Source organism: Ornithodoros turicata, unplaced genomic scaffold (assembly GCF_037126465.1).
Source record: "Ornithodoros turicata isolate Travis unplaced genomic scaffold, ASM3712646v1 ctg00000746.1, whole genome shotgun sequence".
NCBI classification, from domain to species: domain Eukaryota; kingdom Metazoa; phylum Arthropoda; class Arachnida; order Ixodida; family Argasidae; genus Ornithodoros; species Ornithodoros turicata.
This window is the reverse complement of record NW_026999400.1, coordinates 2091675-2115614: the sequence shown is the minus strand read 5'-3', so window position 1 is coordinate 2115614 and position 23940 is coordinate 2091675. Positions and strand designations below refer to the sequence as shown.

At 46.3% G+C, this 23940-nt stretch overlaps 1 protein-coding gene across 4 annotated transcripts in view; it reads left to right on the top strand.

The window, feature by feature from the left end:
• Positions 1–23940, top strand: part of LOC135374752 (muscarinic acetylcholine receptor M5-like) — a 399570-nt gene that overhangs the window by 65713 nt on the left and 309917 nt on the right. Inside the window, exon 1 of one of the 4 annotated variants that reach the window (XM_064607678.1) lies at positions 7824–7860. The exons of the other annotated variants lie outside the window; for them this stretch is intronic. The gene's annotated coding sequence lies outside the window, so the exon portion shown is untranslated. Of the gene's footprint in view, positions 1–7823; positions 7861–23940 lie in introns of those variants that run through there. 4 annotated transcript variants of the gene reach the window in all.

Here is a 23940-nt window from a genome sequence, read left to right as displayed (position 1 = left end):
TCTGTCCTTTCTGTTCCTCTTTCTATCTCTCTCTCGTTTATTTTGCCGAGTACAGACAACTCGACACGATTAGGAAGCGATTCTCCAAAGTCCTGCTACTTGCTGCGTATTTCTGGCAGATAGGTTGAAAAAATGGTACCAGTGTTCTTTTATAAAAAAGGAGGTACTACAGAGTAGTGAGCAAAATTGCACGTTACCTTCTGTATTCGTACCAATGAAATAAAACGTATATTATACGCTTTAAACTGAGCTCACTTACCTCAGTGTCTGACTTCACGCTCACTGTACGTAGTGTGGTGTAGTTCTCAACTCATCCTGGCTGCTAGTATTTTCCTATTGTTGGTTGGACAAAGATTTTACAGTCCTTTCATACTTTCTGTGTCGATGACCAGCTCCCGTGGCTCAGTGGTTAGCGTGCTGGCCATGTCACGTCGAGACTGGGAGGTACCCGGGTTCGAATCCCGGTGCCGGCTGTGCTGTCTGGGGTTTTTCCTGGGTTTTCCTCAGACGCTTTCAGACATATGTCGGCACAGTTCCCTTAGAAGTCGGCCCAGGACGTACATTCCCCCAGGGCGTGAGTCGTGACGTTGCCCACATACGTGAGGCCGACAACGGCAAGCCCTATCACCACCACCACTGTGTCGATGAAGCGTATCTTTAGCAGAAGCGGAGTTGTAGGGGCGCTGAAACCATGAATGAGTAGGTGTACAGCTTTTATTGTCCATAAAAATAGACACGGAAAAGATGCTGGGGGCAACTGCGAAACGCGTGTCTGACCAACAGTAGTAAAATACTAGCATCCAACGAACTAGTGCCACGAATGATATGGCTTTTATTTTACTCATTAAATCGCATGTAGATTTTATTCTCCACAGACACATGAAAAAAAAAAAAAAAGTCTCCCAATAGACCACCCGTCGCGGCTCGTCACATCAAGATGTGCGATTGGGAAAGAGTGGACCGTTGGCAAAACACGCGCACGTAAATGTTAGCGTCGTGTAAATACACTCCTTGGCCCCGTGCAGTGCAGCTAGCCAGTGGAGTGTCACAAAGACGGTGCTCAGGTTTCTGCGTGATACGGGTCTCCTGGACTCCCGGTGAGCCGGTTTTTATAGCGTCATGTAGACTGTCCCGAGGCCGCGTCGGCGGCATTCGCATGTCCGCACAAAACTCCTTAGGTCGGAGTCACACTGGTTATACACGTGCTCCAAACATGTATGACAACATGTCTTCAAACATGTATGGCGTATGTATAATGCTCGGTCACACTGGTCATACAATTCTTGTTTGACAACATCGTTCGATTCAAACGCTTGTATGATTATACATCGCCTCGAACATGTGTCGTTCAAACATCGGTCACACTGGTTATACAACTACAGTGGGAGTGGCTTAAACACTGATATATGACACACGTCAGTGTCACAGTAACCAACCCAGGAGTTTATATAACTTCCATTCGCGGACATCCCTATTCAAAATGTACGAAGACGGGGCTGCACTGGCTGATTTTCGATTGTTTCATGCTCCATGTACGCAGGCAAAGATGTCGCAGGTTATACATTATACACCAACATCCCGTCATACATGTATGACGAACGCCTACAAACATGCCAAACATCCCTTAAACATGTATGATCATACAGTGCTGGTCACACTGCTTATACACCGGCAAAAAATGTTTTAAAACACGTGTGTATAACCAGTGCGGCCGTGCCGTCATACAAGCAAGCGCCCTGACTATGTTTGACAACATGATGTTGTCAAACACACGACGATGTATTTTGGCACTGCCGAAAAACGCTGATAGACAAGTTGGATAAACGGGTGTATTCGCCACGACAGTTTTCGTTCACACGAGTCAGTGTCAACGACATCGTGATGAGCGTGAGTTATTTTGCACGAGTAAGTTGTAAGTCCTCACTCCTCTTCCTTATAACATCGCACCACCACCACCACCCCCAAGTTGTAAGTCAGAGACAGCGACATTGTGTTGCACGTACGTTCAAAATGACGAGCTCTTTGCCTGCGCACATGGAGCATGAGACATCGAAAATCAGCAAGTGTAGCCCCTCTTCGACGTCTTCGTATATTTTGAATTGCGACGTCGGCGAATGGAAAGTATATAAACTCCTGGGTTGGTTACTGTGACACTGACGTGTGCCATACATCACGGTTTAAACCAGTTCCACTGTTCCTCCAGTCAAGTCGTATAACCAGTGTGACCGATGTTTGAACAACATATGTTCGAGACTATGTATAATCATACACGCGTTTGGACCAAACGATGTTGTCAAACAAGAACTGTATAACCAGTGTGACCGAGCATTATACATGCTCCCTACATGTTAGAAGACATGTTGTCATACATGTTTGGAGCACGTGTATAACTAGTGTGACTCCGGCCTAACAGTGTGACAAAAATGCGAGTATAGAGAATATAAATTTATTGTGTTGTTTGAGAAAGGCATTGTAGTGACGACGAAATGTCGACTGAAATATTCGAAAGCAATCTTCGATATCTTATACAAAAAGAAGTACGCTGCCACTTTTGGCAATGAAAATCCTGTAAATTGGGCTTGCATCAGTGCCCAAAGGTACGGCGGAAATTTCATTTTTCTCTCACACGCTTGAATGCTTTCTTTATCGCACTTCACACACTTTGCAGCATTCAGGTTTGGCTTACTAAGAAAAAAAAAATCAACTGCAAAATCGAAAACACGCGTGTTAATATATTTCACACGCTTTTTTTTTTCGTGCTTTCTGATATGCGCATAGATAAGTTATAGCCACTTCCTCGAAATGAAATTTTTCACTCGTCCCTTCGTATAGCGTCTGCTCTAACGCTAAGTGCCGACTTCATCCCCAGTCTAGAAACAAAACAACTATTCTATTGCGAATGTTTCCAAACGAAACGCTTTCGAAGAAGGAATGAGCAAATATAAAATAGTGGCGGTGCATCAGCAAAAAAATAGGAACCTTCGGAGTTATTGAGCATCAATTCGGAAACTTTGGATCTGTTGCGTGTATGTTCTTGAAAAAGAAGCGCGTTTTATGGCTTCATATTTTGGATCGGGTAATTTGATGCATCTGTGTAACGCTGTTCATGTTTATTCCCGATGCTGCGTTTTCAGTGAAGCGAACGGTAAGCCTTAGGTGCGTCCTGTAACGGGAGGAATAATCGGGAAAAGAAGCTTTGCGTTGCTTTATCTCCCATTACTTCCCAGAAGAGCGTCTACCGAATTTATTTTCTGCAGAAAGTTTTACTTCATGACGACAGTACGCGCTGGAGATTAGAGTCCATGTTTTTATTGTATGCAGCGAGAGGAAATATTGTGCCGTATAGTGAAAACTTCACCAGCTTTCTGTTCTCTGCAAGCACTAATGCCCAAGATTCCAGTAAGTCGATATAACATAACCATCGAAACATCGTAAGAAATTATCTACGCTCGCGACGGAACGTTTTTATCTTATCTTCATGGCTTCACCTCATCCCATCGTAATTCATGTAGTTGTTGTTGTTCATGGCTGTTGTGGTTGTATCGATTTTTTTTTTCAGGATTAGGTGATTCACTCGATTATTATAACATTATAACCCTTATGTAGTGATAAAATGTTAGGTATAGCCATAAGAAATGACTGATCGAAATACCGCTTTGCGTTCTTTGGTCTGGGATATGCACTGTTAGGACCTCATAGAGACACAATTGCACGACTCACGTATGAGAGAACGAAGCTTCCATGGAGAACATGCTCTCCTGTTGGACACGATTTGGGGGCGGCATCTCGGGGCATCTATCTCTTTCACGGGTTCGTAATTTCGATTCTTGATGTCACGAAGGCAGTTGCATGTGTCTTCGAATTGTGGGCAGTTCTTTGCGCCCGACGCCCATTGACCATAACTTTGAGAAACAACTCCTGCAACAAGCATGTGGTATAATTGTGGTTGGAATGTACCGCAACGGCTCCAGTTTTGAAAGTTGCATTTCCCCAGCATTTTTTCCGAAAAAGGTAAGTGTAACTCCGTTACTATTTTTACACACTAACTGCAACTTAGTTACTTTTTAAAGGTAACTTGCCCATGACTGGCTAGAGATGCGGAGGGGGGGGGGGGGGTGGATATATTTATTAGACGAAAAGGGAAAAAAAACGGAGGAAAGGTAAGCCAAACGAGACGTCGGCTTGCTATTCCAGAAATAAATAAGAAAATTAAGAAATAATAAATAAATAAAAGGAAAAGAAAATAATTAAAGGAAGAAATGGGAAGGAATAAGAAATAAATAGGAAGGAATAAGAAATAAACAAAAAGAAAAAGAATTAGGAAATAAAGAATAACCTAACAAATGATGAAAGAAGGATGAGGTAGATTAAGGACAAAGATGACAAAAAAAAGATGACAAACAAACGGTGAAAGAATGATGAGATGGATCACAGAAGATGACTTTAAAATGAAAGCATGAGGTTAATGCGTTGAGGGTGAGAGTGGGGCACAGAAGAATGAGATTGCACGACTGAGTTCACAGGCTGTCAGGCTGATGCGGAGGGTCATGCTAAGTATCCGGTTTCTGTGGTAACTCGTAACCATGTTGCTGTCATTCTTCCAGCGCAGTTGATGTCGGAGTCAGTCTTTTATGTCCGCAAGAACCACCCCTTTTCCCATGCATGAAATCCTTTTTCACACACACAGATTAACGTAACACTACCAGAATGAGGATTCGCGTTATATGTAACGTAAGTGGATCACAGAAATATATATTAGGCAAGAGACTAAGACGTATCAGATGACCTGAGAATGGGAACCAGTCCCTTTGTGCGATTTGTCCATTGGTATATACCCGTCTCTATGGCGCGAACAATATGAGCGAGATCTCTTCCTACAGACCATTCTACAGCCCATTTCATATCGACGCAAACCCATTTGTAAAAGCTGGCACCGTCTTAAAAAGAAAACCCGTTTTTCTGTCGTTTAAAATGAAGAGCAAGGGATCTTTCTCCAGCCGTATACGTGGCGGAATACTTGTTGCTATCGGAAAGATATAAGCGCGACATCAGTTCAACTTTGGTGAAAGGGCACATAATGGAAGGCAAACTACTGGAAAGGGTCCGACGGATGTTGTCGCACATCAAAAGCTCGTTACCCTAGACCCTAGCGCGCTCTATTCAAGAGAGGGCTTTATTGATTCTCAATAGCGTTCTCCCCGGCATCGTGCATTGTGAAGCAGCGTCGGTTTTCGACACGTGAGTTTGTTTATTTTATTGTTAAAATACAAAATCTCCGACCACCTAGTGAAACATTCTTCTCTGCTGGCGCCCCCTACAGTACATTTAAATTCTCTAGCGCCGCGAGAGTTCAGAAGACGACTCCAAGAGAAATGAAAGCGCACAAACGACGTTTGGTAGTGTATGCGCTTGTCTGGATGATGACGGCTTATACGTACTGCTTGTGTGTGCTGTGTCTATAGATTTTTGTCAATGGCCGTCACTGTTTCTGTCACACAACATAGTTTGGAAGTTTTTTTTTTACTTCAATATGTACATAAACTGTTAGATAGGGAGAGAGCAGAGATAGAGATAGATAGTCAGGTGACAAAGGCACTTCTTCAGTACCTGCGGATCTGTGGACTTCTGGGTGAGCTGTGATCAATTTCGTGTTTGTTTTTCTTTTTGTTTGTCTTTCTTTTTCTTTCTCCTTTCTTTCCTGGGAATAGCAAGCCGCCGTAGCGCAGGCTAACCTGTCCCACCTATTTTTTATATAATAAACATATCCCCCCCCCGTCACTGTGGATAAAGTGAAAAGATGAGTATAACGTTAATAATAACAACAGATACGTGAAGTGATGATGAATTATGAGATTTGCAACTGAACGCACTCATTTAGTTGGCCCCTCTGTGTGTGTGTGTGTGTGTTATCTCTCTTGGACATATCTTGGGTTGAATTTGTTTTGCTCTTATACTTCCTGTTCTGTTTACACGATATCCATGCCAACCAGTGACATCGCTCCCACGTGTTTCAAGACCTCTTGCATGGACATATCAACTGGAAGAACAGCACTGGTGCCATTAACTGAGAAGCATATGCACCGGCATCAGCTTTTCGTTGGTAATACGTAGCTCAGACAGGTTAAGCATCCTAGGCTATAGACAAAATGGCGTAAATGCAGGCTAGCTGGTGGATAAATTTCATGATAGGCAAGCCTGAGCGATGGGCAAGACACGTAAACAATCACAAACACGAGGGCTCAAATTTGAGCCCTCGTCGCGTTTGTGTTTGTTTACGTGTCTTGCCCCCTGACTGCCGGCAACTTAACACCTTCTACCCCGTGACGGCCTCTTTCGTTGTGTATCCCAACTTGGCTACAGCACTAACATTGGCTACCTTACTGGGTCCCGTTCCTTAGTCGGCCATCACCACTGCGCTGTTTACCATTCCACGCTTCGTACCTTATCAAATCCTTGTGATCGTGTGACTATGGTACTCACGCCATAGTGTGATCATTCAGTTTTTCTTCTTCTTTCTTTCCTTCCTCTTTTGGAATAGCAAGCCGACCTCTTCTGGATGACCTTTTCCTTTAATAAATCTTCATATCCATCCCCCCTCGATACGGAAACTCCTACAGCTAACAAAAATATTGAAGACGCTTATCTGAGCACGGGGGCTTCTTGAAATTCGAATACGACGTGTAGGATGTACTGAGCCGTTTTGGTCTGGAAAGGCAAGGAAGACACTACAGGTACTACATTCCGGTCACCTTTCGCCCTCTTGAAACGGCCGTTCAACCTCGCGAAGATCCTCGGACCGTGGTACAATGCTACCCAAGACTGTCTCTAGCAAGTGTAGCTAATTAGTGAAATGTACAGGGTGTTTCACCTAAAATGATAAATTCTAAATGGCGACGTACTCGCCGGAGGATTGTGGAACTTTCGGTTATTACCTTCTGGAAACTTTTACCGCCATTTAGGAACGCTATGGACAATTTCTAATTGAGGAAAATTTTTCAATCGAACATTGAAAATTGTGAAGCGAACCTCAGTTTTTTTTAAACAGAAATGTGAAGTCCTCCACAGATAACCGAAGACCCAATAAAAATTATGCACAGTATAACAACGGAGATAGTCTGAAAAAAAATTTGCAAAAAGCGTGCTTAGCCCCGCCTGCTTGATTGTCGCAACAAAGCGCGTGCGGAAGGTGCGGTGAGAGGAGGAAGTGTTCCCGCCTCTTGCTTTACATTCCTTTCCCCCACTTTGTTTTCTTTTTGATAAGACGGCATCACCGGCATCAAAGACAAAGACCGTCTTATAACTAAGAAAGCAAAAGAAACGAAGGCGAGGTACATGCTAGCCCAGGCAGCACAATGTACTGAAAGTCGAGTGCAATAGGGGTGGACGGGTAGATGGAAGGCCTTGAAGACATTCGTGAAACTAAAGAACATTGATAAGACACATACCGTCCACCCCTATTGCACTCGACTTTCAGTACATTGTGCTGCTTGGGAGAGAGTTTTAGCAGACTGTTGTTAACGTGGCTTGTGGCGAACCGTATCAACCGGATCCAATCAGTGGATAAGATACTGAGTCACGCGCGACTACGATTGGTTTCGATAGACACGATAACCTTATCAACGGTATACTAAAACTCGCTACTACTACAAGGTTCAGGTGCGTTGGTGTCGCTTGATATCGTATCAGTACAGTCGTCCAACCTGCAGCACAGGGTCCGTGGAGATGAGAAACAAACTTAAACAAACGAAGCAACTGTCTGCCACTACGCGCTTTGGTTTTGTGCACATTCTTGCCTTCATTAGCCGTCAGTTTTGATGGTCGAGATCAAAGAGACCCAAGTGCGAAACCAAGGGTGAAAAGGTGAGATACGTTAGTTTAAAAGGTGAGTACGTATTTTCTCTGTCGGACGAGGGGTATTTCCTGGGTTTTGTGCCGTTGTGGCCACACTGTATGGCACGTAACATCGCCGCCTACTCGCCACAATCCACTCTCCCAGGCAACAAGCTCCTCTCTTAGACCACGATGCAGGCACGCTTTTCTCTCCTGAAATGTTATGTAGCGTAACCTTGGCGGGAGATACCTTTCCTTCACACTTACTCATACATTATACGTGAACGTCAGTGGGGTGTTGTTAGTCCCGGTAAATCCTGGATGCTAACATTTGATGCTGGACGTGATGCTTGTCGTCATCGAGTTAGTTACCTACCAGTTTGTAAGTTTAATTTTGATCTCTCTTTAATCGAATGGATCATAGTCGTCTCGTGACGTAAAGCCACGAATTATTATTGAAATTTAAGCGAAGCAAAAAACAAAAAGTTGGAATACAAAGGGTGTGCGGTAGGTCCGTCCGCGTGAATTGTCCAGGAGGCGTTCGCTAAAGGCATCTGCTGAGCGTGACCAGATGGCCTGTGACTTTTCTGCCTGTGGTATCATATTGGTGCCTATCGCGTACCGTCTGGTATACAAAGGGATTCATTATAGGGGGTGGGGTGACGCAAAGCGATCCCAAACCGGGTGACGCGTACCCTAGTGACGCCACTGGCACCCGCTCCATCCTCGCGCACACTACGCGATTGCGTACGCAGTCCTGAAACCAAAGGGTGAGATGCGCCGTGTACCAGAGCAACGTATTTGCGATGACGAAGACAAAACTCAACCCGAGAGCCTCCCTCGCAGCTCAAAATTACTCTCTGTACCGGAATGACTTGCCTCTTCACTCGTTTACCTTTTCTTTGATCTCAACGACTGACCAAAGGAGTACGGTTACGACAAAAATAGAGCACAGGAGCGGAAAGAAGAGGGATGTGGTGGACAAGCAATCAATTAGTAACCCATCGCATTTCTCTGTAAGCCGACATCGGAGAGCAAACACAGGCTCTCGCCTTGTTTAGTGTTTCCTCCTTGGAGAGGAATAATGGTACATCGCATTAAAGAACAATAACAAATGGAAACACAGGACAAAAAAAAAGAAAAAAGAAAAGACAGCTCGACGACGTCATTATCTTGGCGAGCAGAGCAGCGACAATCTCTTCCGTGCATTCAGGCTGACGGCGGCGAAATTGAACAACGAACAAAACAATGCTAGAGGCAGATGACACAAACCAAGTTCAACACACGCGTCGCACTGCTTTGCAGAAAATGACTCAGCGTGTTTCTTTCTTCTTCTTTTTTTTTTTGCCAGAGAACTAATAAGGATGATACAGAGCTCGTAAACTTTTACGAGCGCAGTCGCCAAACTCATTGCTAGCAGGCGGCTCCTTTGTTCGCGCTCGCCAGCTGTTTTTACGGCTGCCCTAGTCAAGGAGATGAAAACATATATAAGACCGTAAATAAACATAACTAAAGACAAGCTTTTTGGGAAGGCGCATCGGAACGTTTAAGATGACAAGAAACCCTGAAGGGCGCTCGACCGACCAACCTATCAGTTCTCGTTGCAAAATTTTTACAGCCCTTATACGTATACGAACGATGTGATCCCTTGACTGCGCTTTATAAGCGTTTTATTGACCGTCGTGCCCTCATACGCTTGCAGTCTGTGGAGGCGACAAATCTGAAGTTCTGTCCTCGCTGCCTGTACTCAGGATGCCTGTCTTATCTTCGCTGCGTGGGTCGTATGCACTGTTTTTGCGTTTCAGCAGACCTTTCGTTTTCATGGAAATGTATTACTATGCCGCCTCTAAGAAGGCAATTATGCTGCCCCGAAATACAGACAAGCAAAGTGTACCTGCGGCACGAAGTCTGCATGTTGCCGTATTTTTAGATTTAGTATTGTCTCCTGCATTTGATTCCTCCACGTATCGCGTGTGGATGTGTGCAAGGTTACCGAGTGCTCTTGAGTTCTATCAACATAAACAATCTCCTATGTAATCCCAGAAGGAGGACAAGGTATTCTGGAGGGTGTTTAGATGGAAGACCTCTCGCACGCGGTCAGCTACGATCGGTGCTCGTGCGCAAGAACAGGAAAAATCTGCGGAGAAATATTTCACTAGTCCTTTCTTCCTCTATCACATCACTCCTTTAAGGATGGATGAATCGATCCCAAACACCGTGTTGTACCCAAGCAGGACAACGTACTGAAAGTGAAGGGTGGTGATGGTGAAAGAGCTCGCTGTTGTCGGCGTACATGGGGGTGGCAGGCAGGTGTCCTATCAGTGCGGTGCTTCACTTCGAAGATCTGCCCATGAAAAAAAAGATACCCTATTGATATACCTTTCCACCCTTACGTATTCGTACTTAGGGCATAGAATCTCTTTTCATTGAATTTCATGGGATTTCAGTACAGAGTAGTATGTTGAACTCGACTGGATAACATCCTCATCTGCCTATGAATGAATCCCTTGTTTAACCAATAATCGAAGTTGGAGCACTTGGTAGACTTCAGACCAGTCCCCAGTCGGCGGCCTATAGACAACTTGATTGTCGCAACATACAACCGGCTTCTATCCTCGGGTCATAGCCTGTGTTTCCAATGGGTACCCAGTCACATCGGCCTGCACGGAAACACCCGCGCAGACGCCTTAGCACGTCGGGCGCATGGGGAAGTCACCTTCAATAACTGTCTCCTACCACTTTCAGCCACAGCATATCGGTTACAGACACAGCGACTCCGTCATATAGCGGCACTCGGCTGTTTCAGGAGGACGCTGTCCGACTGAACGACTATCTCCGGTCAATCGACCCATCGACGGATTTCGTTGCCACACACCCCTGCTCGCATCAAGAAGCGTCCATTATACACCGACTGCGGCGTAATGCCGCCAGGACACCTCTGCTTCTCTGTAAAATGGGGCTTATCCAGTCGCCCAAATCCCCACTTGCGCTGTTGAAGCTGTTATTCAACATCTTCTCCTCGACTGTCACAGATTCGACACCCCTCGAGCCACGCTCAGAGGACGCCTACTCGAGCTGCGGTGCACAGACCTTTCTCTGACCACTCTGCTCGGCCCAGTACGAGATCACACACAGCGGTCTGTGACCAAAGCAGTTCTCACTTTCTTGAGAGATTCAGGTCTTATGAACAGCCTGTAAACTCCAGTCGTGCAATCTCATTCCTCAGTGCCGCACTCTCACCCTCAGCGTATTAACCTCATGCTTTCCTTTTAAAGTCATCTTCTGTGGTCCATCTCATCATTCTTTCACCGTTTGTTAGTCTTTTGTTTTTGTCATCTTTGTCTTTAATCTTATGATGACATCCTTCTTTCATCATTTGTTAGTTTATCCTTTATGTCCTCATTCCTTTTCTTTTTATTTATTTCTTTTTTCTTATGTTCATTTATTTCTTATTCCTTCCTATTTCTTTCTTTAATTCTATTCTTTTCTATTTATTTATTTCTTATTTCTTAATTTTATTGTCTTTCTTTATTTATTTATTTATTTCGGGAATAGCAAGCCGACGTCTCGTTTGGCTGACCTTTCCCCCGTTTTCTTCCCCCTTTCCCCGAAATTCAAAATTTAACGTGATATCCACATGGAGATGGCTGCCCGATGGCAGGAGATGGAGAGCTTCCAAGAAGAAAAAAAAGTTTCGCAAAATTCGTTCGTGTTTTTTTCCCCATAAAACATCGAATTTGAAACCAACGACAGTCTTCCGGTTGAAACGGCCCTTCCCTGCTTCCCCTCTTCCGTTGAGGTAACTGGCATTGCCGGCGAGATTCACAATCGCTCAGATGACGTCGCCAGGTCGATTGCTATCCGATACTACCGAAAGCATGAACGGAGATGCTCCTGGCGACTGTTCGGCAGCAGATTGCAAGTCGGAAGTCCGCATTTTGTGAAGGACAGCGTGCCGTCATAACCGACTCCTGTGACGTCGGTCCGCTCACTGTTGCCCGAGTTCAGCCGGGAGCGAGCAACCGGCTGCAAAATCAGATTAAATTAATTTTCTAATGTGTGTGACTGTTTCGAAACAAAATATTTCGGTTACATGTATATCAGGCACCCACAATTCCGATCGCACCTTCAGTTCAATTGCGTTATTTGTCCGGCCCCCGCCTTTAAGGAACAGCTGCTGGTAACTCCATCCGGTATTGGGGAGTAGTTTAAGCATGAACACTCTAGTAGTACTTTAAGTACATTTCAAATTGTGTGCCTTGTACTGCAGTTAAATTACTTTTGCTAGTAGTTTCCCATCAAGTAATGCAGTAACCGAACTGGGGTCAAGACAAAAATCGTAATATACCAAGTATGATTTTTGCGTTTTCAAGGAAAACCTTTTTTTTTTTTTCAAGAACAAAAACCATTGTTGAGAGGCCCGAACTGTTGACTACAAACAAGTGTGGAGTGCACACACACACACACACACAAATAGAGAGACGATGATGAGATGGGGCTGATGCCGGCCAGCAGGCTGGGCGCTGCCCCAGTGCCACTTGTACGTGATGAGAGATGATGATGATTATGATAAGGGGTCCGGTAATCAAAGCAGGGTGGAGAGGCCTGTTGATGACAAGAAGTCCCAGAGGTGACGCAGACCTTGGCGTGTATGAGCTGGACTGGACCATGGGCCCAGCACCTTGCCTATGGTAAAGGGGCGATGATCGATCGCATGCAGTTCGTGCTGCAATATCGCACGCTCCCGCTGGTAGTCCGGGCAGTCCATAAGTAGGTGGTGCAGGTCTGCACGCACACTGCATGCTGCACAAAGGTCCGAGGGCGCACGGCCAAGACGCTGCCTCATAACTGGTGTAAATGCAACATTCAGCCGCATGCGGTGAAGCAGGGATGCGTAGTGTCGCGGAAGGCGATGAGGAAGCGACAGTGAAAGAGAAGGATCCACTGCGTGGAGCAGAGAGTAGGGTGTAATGTCATGCAGCCACTGTGATCTTGTCTTGTCTGCAGAGAGAGCACGGACGAGGGCCTGACGATCACCTTTGGGCAAGATGATAGAGTGCAAAGTGCAGTGCAGTGTGGAGTGCAAAGACACGCACACATTTGGGATTCCGTACAATTACTCACCGAAGGTTTCGTCACCAGACAATTGTTCATCTCATTCTGAAAAACCGTAAAGCCCTCCCTGAAAGAAAAGTAGAACTGAGAGCCCAACATGTTTTACATTTTACATTCTCATTTTTACATTTTACCTTTTTTAATTGGTTTCATGAATTACATTGCTGCAGATAACAAAGTCATATAAAAAACGAAGGTTTACATTGTGGTTTATCTTTTTTTTTAAACATGGGATATTTCAGAAAGCAGAAAAGGTTATGCCTTTTTTCTGAAATTTCCGTTCACATCATGCCCGAAGGTTAGCACCAGAGCACTGTATGCACTAGGCAGGCGGATCACTGCTCTTGGATCAGTCATGGTATAATACTATTTTTGGTGTGATACTTTCGATATGTTTTTTAGTTACTCATCATATATAAACTATTTTGCAGAATCACAGCACAGCTACTTGGCCGTGTGTATGAAACGGCAAATTATGCCATCGAATTTAGCTCATGTTCACGGGCCAGCACTTTACCAGTAGGGCTTCATAGCACTTGCAAATAATGGTTTCTAAAGTTTTACTAAAAAAAAAGTAAAATATGATTACCAAACTGTGCTGTAAGTAACGCTGCTACAAGTAACGCCGCTACCGTATTCGATACTATTTTCGGTAGCGAACTGTGGATCGCGACACTTTTTTAAAATCTGTATCGGAAAAGTATTTCTGTTTAGGGAGTTTTAGAAAACCGTGATCGCCCTCAGATTCCTTTTCCGTACCGCTATCAGCCAATCGGCTAGTGCTACGCTGATAGCTGTTTGGCTAATAGCGATACGGAAAAGGAACTGGTGGGCGGTCACGGTTTCCCAAAACTCCCTACCAGCTCCCGTGGCTCAGTGGTTAGCGTGCTGGCCATGTCACGTCGAGACTGGGAGGTACCCGGGTTCGAATCCTGGTGCCGGCTGTGCTGTCTGGGGTTTTTCCTGGGTTTTCCTCAGACGCTTTCAGACATATGTCGGCACAGTTCGTTTAGAAGTCGGCCCAGGACGCACATTCCCCCAGGGCGTCAGTCGTGACGTTGCCCACATACGTGAGGCCGACAACGGCAAGCCCACCACCCAAAACTCCCTATTATGCCAACATGATCTAGGTATCGTTACCGATGCCGCTCCTTTTATTGTTCCCCCGTCCTTTCTTTACCGGTCATACTTCTTAGTTTTCTTCATTGTTACTGGACAAGGACAGCTTTCCGAATGTTCGCCGTGTCTTCAAAAATGTGAACACAGCAGTTTTTCCCCCTAGTGCTTCCTGCGGACGTCCGTTCAGTGTCTGTACAGATACGCTTGCAGGAAAGCGCACTGGGATGACAGATGACTTTAAGCGTCAGCTATTGCTGATACTCAACCAAAACGTCTCAGCGGTGTAATATACATATTCTTTCTTTCCTTTTTTTTCTCTCAAACCTTTCTGTGAGCTCCGGAGTATATTTGAAATTCCTAGGCTTAGGCTTATTTGGCGTCATCAGACTTTTGAAAGGAGGGTCTAGCATTTCACGGATCTCCCGCCGTCCGATGTCTGCATGCCACGTACCCCTGCCACGTACCCCTCTCAAATGACCACGGGTGAAGAGCTCCTTGGGTGACGACGCCACTCCGGAAGACATGAATCAGACAGACTGGAAAGGAAATCCATGGTATCGGCCGTTCCCCACCGGAGTGATGTTAACATGTTAACATGAGTAATGTTAACACCACTGCAACACGTGGTGACCAGTTCGCCACTGTCGCTTACAGGAAGAACCGAGCCAGTGGTATTCCCATACTATTTCGACCACTAGGGAACACTCATCCTGGTAGGTGAATCCCAACGCAGTAGCGAGTGAGATGCACCCGCTAGCCCAACAACAAGTTATGAATCCCCGCTTCCATCGAGGTGGTTCTCTCTTCATCTCTCTACGGTTACGGCCTGCTGCCCGCAACCTTTTGTAAGCTAGGAGTTTAGCTGAAATTCCAGTGCTACCATTTAGTCATGTCATTTATAACCCATTACTACAGTCTATCGACCCATTGATGGAGTATGTCGTCGCTTGCCACTGCTGTCGTAAAGAAGAATCCCTTCTCTAGTGCCTCCGACTCAAGGTTGCTAGTGTACGACTCAACGTTGTTCTTGGGATGAGGTGATTCACCGGAAGAGGGCACCATACCTCAGTGCATGTGGGTTAACATATGAGTGGGATGACGATGAAAAAGATGAGGCATACATATTCGCACACACACATGACACACGCAAATGAGATATCACACACGCAGGTGCGTCGTAACTGATGGGGATAGTAGTTCATCGGTCTGCCACAGGAGATGTATAGTGCTGTGAAGACCACATCTCCGCGTTCATGGCTAAAGGCCAAAGGAGTTCAAGCAGGCCAGTAGACGTCAAGAACAAGCGCAGGCATTGACGGTGCTGCGCAGGGCTAGAACAAGGTCCCATGATTCTTGCAAGGCTGAGCGGCTTGTTGTTTATACGGGTCAGTTGGGACTGGAGCATTGCTCTGACCGAACTAAATAGAAGGCAGTCGATGAGGACGTGTTGAATGCTTGCCACCATGCCGCAGTTGGAACAATAGCTGGTTGAAGCATACCCTAGTCTGTGTCTGGACGGCGTTGCAAACGGTCACACTGAAGCGAAGTCGATGCAGAAGGGAGGAGAGACAGCGGGGCAAACGGCCTGGGAGGGAAAACGACAAGGTTGGATCTACAGCATGCGACAATGACCTGTTTGTAATGTCCCGGCGATATTGTTGCCCCGCCATTGGTTGTATCATCGCCGACAAGAATGTCCTCCTGTCACCACGGGTCAACATATTTGGTATCACCGCCTGGCATTGTCTGGCAGCAGCAGCCACTCCGTCAACCTCTACATTTCCGCTTAGTCCATAGTGACTTGGGATCTACTGAAAAGTGATGGGGTGACCTACGTCGCACAGACGCTGCATGTTGCAGAGGATGTCCGTGACAATTGCAGCTAATGTACCTCGTGCACCCACGCTCTCTATGCACTGCAGGGCTGTCCTGGAGTCCCTATATGCCATTGCTCTTCACGGAGCCTCATGCAGAGCAAATCGCAGGAACGGCAAGATGCCGGAAAGCCCTGCGGACGTAGAGGAAGTGCAGTGTGCCAGGCGATACCCGTGAAACATCTGAATCTATGGAATAACGAAGGCGGCAGATGTACTTTCATGTGTACTCAGCGTTTACACTCAACATCATGCCCGGTGCCACACAAACGGATGCCGGAAATATGGCCAAGATCTATAATGTTCCCAAAGTGTACCCGAACGACGATCTCGTGCTCTACCTCCAAGACGCAGGGGTCATCTACTGTAAGGCGACAGATCCCGACATTCCATGTCAGAAGATGGTGGTGATGTGTTCACTCCATCACGTAGCGTCATCCTGACATCAAAGTGAAAAACCGGGCGTGTTGGTGTTGATCTTGCATGACGAACTAGCACTGGGAACGTGGACACAGAGATGAGACGACAGGGTTGAAATGTCATCCTGACATTTCAACCCATAATCCGACTCTCCCGCCGATGATGATGATGACGACGACGACGACGACGATGATGATGGTAGGATTTCACACAGTCACAGTTCATGGGTACATCGAAGGCCCGATGCAGTGTTGTAACTGCCAACGATTTGGTCATATTGCTCGAAATTGCCGAGGTACTACAAGATATGGAATATGTGGTGGGCTTCATCGAAGATCAGACTGCAACGGCTGAACTAGAGCCGAAGTGTGCCAACCGCAAATCCGGCCATGCTGCATCCTTTTCCTTATGTCCTATAAAAACCACCGCTACCAAAAGACACCAAGAACGTATACTACGACCTTACGTGGTAATGTCACTCTTACGTCTGCTACAAACACCCAAGAATTTCCTGCAATCCTACTTCGATTGGCACCAGGCGAACGGAGATCGCCGAACACTACCACGGCTAAGCGCATACCATGCCTCAGCATGATGGAATTTTATAGAAAGGTAACAGCGATACGGTGGAACCCTCGAAGCGTGCGTAACAAGCTTCCTGATTTTAAGGCATATCTATAGAACAGTACAAGTTCCCTCTGGTAGCTGTATGCGAACAGGGAATAGAGACTTCACATCGCGTTGATGGACAGTGTATCGTTCTGATCAATCGTCCGAGGGTGTAACAGCGCTATACATTCGTAATGACCTCGTTGCTGCGCCCATAGGGTCAGTTTGTCATCGCTCTTGCGGTTATGTCTCCTGCAAGATAGGTACGCCTTGGGCCCATGCTGTTAATCGTCGTCAGTGTGTTCCACATAAATCCCCCACCTGAATAATGCGTAAACAGGTTGTGCTATCGAATAACTTTGTTTGATAAAGATCTTTCGGACATCGGTCATGAGCTTAACAGTGAGCTGCTCATGTGCATACGCTTATTAATCAAATAAAAACCATAACTTTTAAATTGTACTTCGAACGCGTTGGGAACCTCTATTTTAAGTATCGAGACCTTCAACGACACATATCTCGAGGAAAATCCTGCTTATAGACACTGGGTGATTTTTTCTAGATTAATTCCCTACTACATGATTTCGATACTTTTTACTCAAGTTACGAGTATTAGTATCGCGATACCATATTGCAGTAACAGGAACAACTCTGCTTCTGAACGCTGAACTGCAAAGTGATACAAATCAAATCGGCAGTGTATTTTTGCACTTTGTACCTTACTTGAAGTACGTTTGCGATGTTGTACATTAATAACGCCAGGTACTTTACTTGGCGTACAATTTCGAAGGAGTTACGTAAGTAACTTACTCGCTACTCAAGACTGCTTCAGACGTAGCTGTATCGGCGGATTAAAACATAGAAAGGAACACAGCGATCAGCGCCCCCCACTCTGTGCTTTCCGCGTTGCAGTGCACTGACACAGGTATGTGAAATCCCCTACTTCTCATGAAATGCAATTACGCTGACACCTAGCGGAGTAATTCCCTCTTCCTTTGTCATAAGCTCCGTTACACTTTCTGCTACATTTCCGCTGTCATGGTTGAAAATTCATCGCAGTTCGAAGAGCGTGACAGGTAGGAGTGACTGGATAACGTCCAAGAATCACATGATAACGGTAGCAAGTTATTCGATGAATGCGTCATCGATTTTCATTTCCAACCTCAAATTCATTTTGTGCGCAGCAGCTGTGACGGGAAGCATGCCCAAAATAAGAAACCGGAATCAATAATGCTCACACAATGCTCGTACGCTTTGCGAATACGTTCACAACTTCACTGGCATGCGTCTCTCGGTTCTATTTGCGGTTGTACGAAAAAATATAACAAAAAAAAAAAGGAAAGAAAGGAAAGCGAACGTTGTAGCCGATATCAGTTACGAAACAGTGCTCGACGCACGTTGCCAAGAAAGCGGGGAAAAATTATATTGCTTCGTAACCTAGCAACATGAAACGAGAACGTGAAATTCCTGTTTGGTGAAAGGGCACAGAATTTGGTCCATTGAACGTTCGTAACGTAGACACTGTGATAGGAACGAGGAAGAAAAGCGGCTGCACCATTGGGAATTGTATAGGTTGGGACAAATGTTCACGCGAGCGGCGTACTATTTCTTCGGTGCGGCATCCTAGTGGCCGGCGGAAGCGAATGAATGCTAGTAGTATAGTCAGGAGTAGTTCCGGTGTCGCTTGGGTCGGTCTGAGAAGTAGAAGCTACTGCTGTGTGTCGTCACTAAGAGCGCTCCCTTCCACCCCTCCGAAATAGTGAACTCACCCGCTTCCGCCAGCCGTGCCGAAGAAAAAGTACGCCGCTCGCGTGTTCCGTAAACTTTTGTCCTAACCTGTACCAACCACGTTTAAATACGGTAGCTTTATGAGGGCGTCGTTCACGGTAGATTTGTAGCGAAACTCATTTTTTATTGAATGCCTTATATGCTTTGTGAAGTCGATTTTTTATGTGCATTTTTACGCTAATTGGTAGTTTCAGCGCACCGCAAACACAGCATGGCGAGCACGTTGTGGTGGCACTGTCGCATGGCCCTATAAAGGCACAGCCGAACCTACATATTGGATGACCCTATAAAGCTATCAATCTAAAATACGGGGACGTTAGATGCGACAAGGTCGCACTGCTACCCCGGTACAACTACATGACATTAAAGTAGGACATCGCAACAAAATCACCACAACGATTGTGACATAGCAGTAACCCTTGCGATGTCAGGAACATACGTACGAAATATCGTACGAAAGTGCGCAGATTTTATTCGAATGAATTATTACGAAGTGAGCGTTGTGCCTCTGTGAAGCAAGAGGGCGCTGAAAGCAACACTGCCGACGTCATCCTGCATGGAAGAATGCAAGCTTCGTAGCAGACGACAATGCCGGGTGACGTCACAGTATCTTCCTCCGGGCGAACCGCTGTGCGATTTGCATGTTGGTTTCTGTTTGGTATTGTCATCATTTACGAATTAATTACTCGCACAAAATTAATGCGAATGTTGTATTCGGTATCGAAGGAGTGGTCGGTGTTCGGTATGATGCTCACCTAATTTTTTTCGAATCCTTCCGAAGTCTCCCTTGAACGAAGAAAACTAAAGTAAAAAAAAATACAGAGTTGGGAAATAGAAAAAGCATCCTGTAGGAAGAACACGGAGGTTCGATCGCCGAAAACTGACAGTTGAATACAGTTGCTGAGTAATCGCATGCACTAGTCACAAAGTGCCTATCAGTCGAGATTCTGCAAGAAAGCGCAGCAGTGCTTGCGATGCAACCGCTTGGCGTTTTGCTGGCCAGCGACCCAACATTTTGACGGTATCAAAAGGTCCGGCGTCCAGACTAGCCATAGCCGCTGCCAAGGCACTGTGATTGTTGGCGTGCTTGAAACATACGATGATGAACATGCTCTGTATCGTCTACGACACCACACTCGTTGCAGTTAGGGGAAACACACGTTCCGAGTTCACATAAGAATCGAGCGCAGTGTGTGCAGTTCACGTAGTCATGAGGTGTTGCACATTTGCTGCCTCAGTTGAGTGATCGCATTCTTTTTACTTATTGTACTTATTTACATCTCTTAGTGTAATGCATGGATTTTAGTTGAACGTGGCCTTGTTGATGGGCTCGGCAGGCAGCAGCGTCCGGAGCTTCATTCCCCCTGCTGATGTGATGTGATGTGATAAAAAAAATGGCGGTGTGAGTTTCGACGAATTCGAACTGGCTATCCTAGTACACGTACACACAGAAAGCACAAACAGATGATGAGATGATCAAAAGGAGATGATGTCCAGGGAAGAACAGAGATGATAATGGAGTTCACCATGTAGGTCAAAAGTCTCGACCAAGTGAGAGTAAAATGTCGGAATCGCTGGGGGCACACACAACACACATTCAGCGAGTCATAGAATGTCCATAAGTCCGGTTGTATGCAGAAAGTCTTCAAGTGCCCTTAGCGCCTTGTCGACGACGGAGGACTTAACAGTTTCGCGATGTCGAAGGCTAGGGGGTCCACGCGAGAGATGCGTGTCTCTAATGCCCTTCGAGAATCAATGTATTTCTGACAGCTGAGAAGGATGTGTTCTGCATCCTCTACAACGGCACACTCGCTACAGTCCGGAGAGTCTCGCTTTCCAAGTTTGAAGAGGAGACGTGCGCTGTACAGTACATTGAGCCGTAGCCTATGTAGGACAGTCGTCGTTTGTCGCGTGAAGGAAGGTGGTACTGGAAAGCGTAACTTTGGGCCGACCTTGCACAGAAGCGAATCCCGAGCCGATCCTGTTAACCAGGAGGTGCTGCACATTTGTTGCTTGAACTCGTTCAGCATTCGCCCCGCGTCGCCCTTGGTGAAATAAATCGGCATCATTTGGACGCGCCTGAGTTGAAGAGCCCGGCGTGCAGCAGCGTCCACAGCCGTGTTGCCTGCAATGTCATAGTGACTAGAGATCCACTGCATTTGAATGTCATGACCTATTAAAACTCCCACCTGGTATGCGTGTAAGGCATCTTGCGCTGCTGACGCCAGAGATTCCGTAGAAAACACTGCAGCTATTGTCTGTAACGCACATTTTGAGTCGCTATAGTTGGTCCAGCGAGCAACTGAAAATTGCGAGTTGATGAAACTTAGTGCCAAGAGGACTGCAAAATTGCAACGGCCGACGCACAGGTGACGTAAGACAGCCGCACCGCTCTTTTGATATCCGCCTCCGGGATAACAAACACACACGAGGAGCCGGATGATGTCGTAGAGGCATCCGTGAAAATCTGCACTCTGCCTGCGGAGCTCTTTACTAACTCAAGACTGAACTGACGAAGGACATGCGTTGGTATGTCCGTCTTTCCCGATGTCAGGGCACATTAATTCTTACGTCAGGAGGCTGTAGGACCCATGTTGGGATATCCGGCAATGCATGTGGCTTGCGCTTCGGAATAAGACCACGTTGTGTCTGGATTGCTTGGCTAAAAGAAGAGTGGTGACGACTCATAATGGCTCGAAGCTGAGGATGGCGATGGTGACGCGTTGCCCACCGCACGTAGTGGCGTAACGTTTCTTGCATCCTGAGAGCTGATACAGGTGGTTCCCGTGCTTCTGCCATGGCTAAAGGGTTTGCCTCGCTCGACTAAGGCCATTTGACGCCCTTTGCTAGGATAGATTATCTGTGGTAAAAGGGAGGTTGTGAAGCAGGGGAATGTGATGAGAAACCGTATGACTTATGTAATGTTCCTTCCCGAAGGAACCCAACACTAAAACTGTCATATCTTCTTCTTTTTCTTCCAAGGAGATGATGGCCGTGAGCCACTAAGGGAGATTGGCCAGGACAAAAGGGACAAACGATGTTTGTCTATGTCTGTGCAGTAATAGTAGGGACTAAGGTCAGGTCAAACCCAAGTAACTTATTTCTTTTTTCTTGCTCGAGGTCCCACCCTCTCGTCTTCCTCGTTGGCACCTTACAACTTATAAGAAATCGGTGAACGCTCAGCATTGCCCGAGGAGACGTGCCCCACCGGGAACCGCGTAAGTAACGAAGAACATTAAGACGACTCTCGGCTCTTGCTTTTAGATAGCGCACCTCCGCTACACATGACAAACTCCGGTCGAGAGTATCGCCGAGAAAGCGGTGGTGTGGTACACGACGTACCTGATGATGACCAATATGTAGTTGAAATCTCTTAAGATGGCGATGCGCATAGGGCAGCATTAGTCTTTGGAAGTGCTCTACGCGCTCAAGCGTAATCTGAAGGCGACGCTGTAAAGCAGGCCACTGCTTTCCCGATGACCATATGCAGATGTCATCCGCGTAGAGACTAATAAACACCCCTCGGGGCAAGAGACGAGGCAGGGCAGCCATGATAGCATTGGAAAGTAAAGGACTGAGTACACTCCCCTGTTGTACACCGGCTGACAATGTATATAAACTCGTGTCGCCTTCTGCTGTTCTCACGAAAACAGACCGACCATTAAGAAAAGCAGCAACCCAGCGAAGAGCACGGCCAGTGATGTTGAAATTGTATAGATCGTGAAGGACATGGATGTAGCTCGTCGTATCATATGCTCTCTTTACGTCCAAGAAAACAGCCGCTGTAAGCTCACCACGAAATCTAGCTTCTTCAATGTGAGTTACCAAGTTTGTGATGCAGTCTGTCGAGGTCCGTGCCTTTCGGAAACCTGCCATTTCGGGAGGTAGCAGACGCCTGAACTCTAGAACCACTCTACTCGGCGTAGGGTAATCTCATTCCCCCCTCGGTAACAGTGGTTGTAGATCCATTGCATTTTGATGTCATGCCCTTTCGTGACTGCAGTTATACGTCTGCAGTTCATCTTGCAGCACTGATACCAAATACACCAAGGCCATCTCTCAAGTCACTGTGAGTAGACCAGTTCTAACTTGTCGGAGGGAAATTGATTAAAGTCAGGGGCATGTGTACACCCTGAAGTTCAGCTGCTGACGCTGAGGTGATGTGTGATAAACGTGCAGATCTTATATATTCAGCTCTGGAACCACAAACCCACAAGAAGAGCGAGATCTTGTTGACGACGCATCGGCGAATAATTTTATTTCGCCTACTGTACTGTCATTATATATACCTTGGCTGCGCTTGCGGGAGGGATGCGTTGATACTTCTTTCCTCACGGGAAGGCCTGAGACGTCGACCCTCACCTCAGGAGGCAGTGGAGCCCTTGCTGGGGAGAGGGTACGCTAGTCGTTTATGTCAAGGGGAAAGAGAAGGACGTGTCTTAGCATCAAGCCTTCAGGTCGAGGGCCACCGATATTTCAAACAGTCTGTTCTTCTGCTGGGCACCGTCACTCTTATTCGCTGGCCCCTCGAACTAGGCTGAACAACATTCGCCCTTGAAGCGCTTAGTAAAGGTAGAGAAGTGTGTTAGTGCGGATAGGGAGGTTGTGAAATACCTACATGTAACACGCTAGCTTCTGGCTCTATGAGGGAACGATGAATCCTGATCATTCCTTTTGTAGACGTTCCTTATTGAGAGTCACGTATGTGTCGCAACACTGCTCTCGTGTTAAGCCGTCGCACCTCCGCAGCCCACGAAACACCGATCGACGGCAACCCTGGCAGCCCCCGCGGTTTTGTTACGCAGGGGAACCGCATTTCTTAGGATGCTGTCGCCTATGGTGTCTGCATATATCTCCCTCAGGGTACTATTCAGGCACCCAATAGTGTCGCCGTTGTAGTAGGATCCAAAGTTTTTTTGTTTTTTTTTTTGGGGGGGGGGGGGGAATCGAGACAAAAGGTTTGACAAAATTAGCCAAACAGAACGGAAATGTTATTGAAAGGCCGGACGACGGAGAGCGCGTTTCAAAGAATACCTAATCCACTTTGTGTCAAACATGTTCACCTTCTAATCCGCTTTATTTATCCTCCCACCAAACGGAACTAAAAGACGAAAGAACACGACGTGGATCCGCACTGTACATACTTTCTGCATCGCACATAGCCCATAGAGAACGAACACAAAAC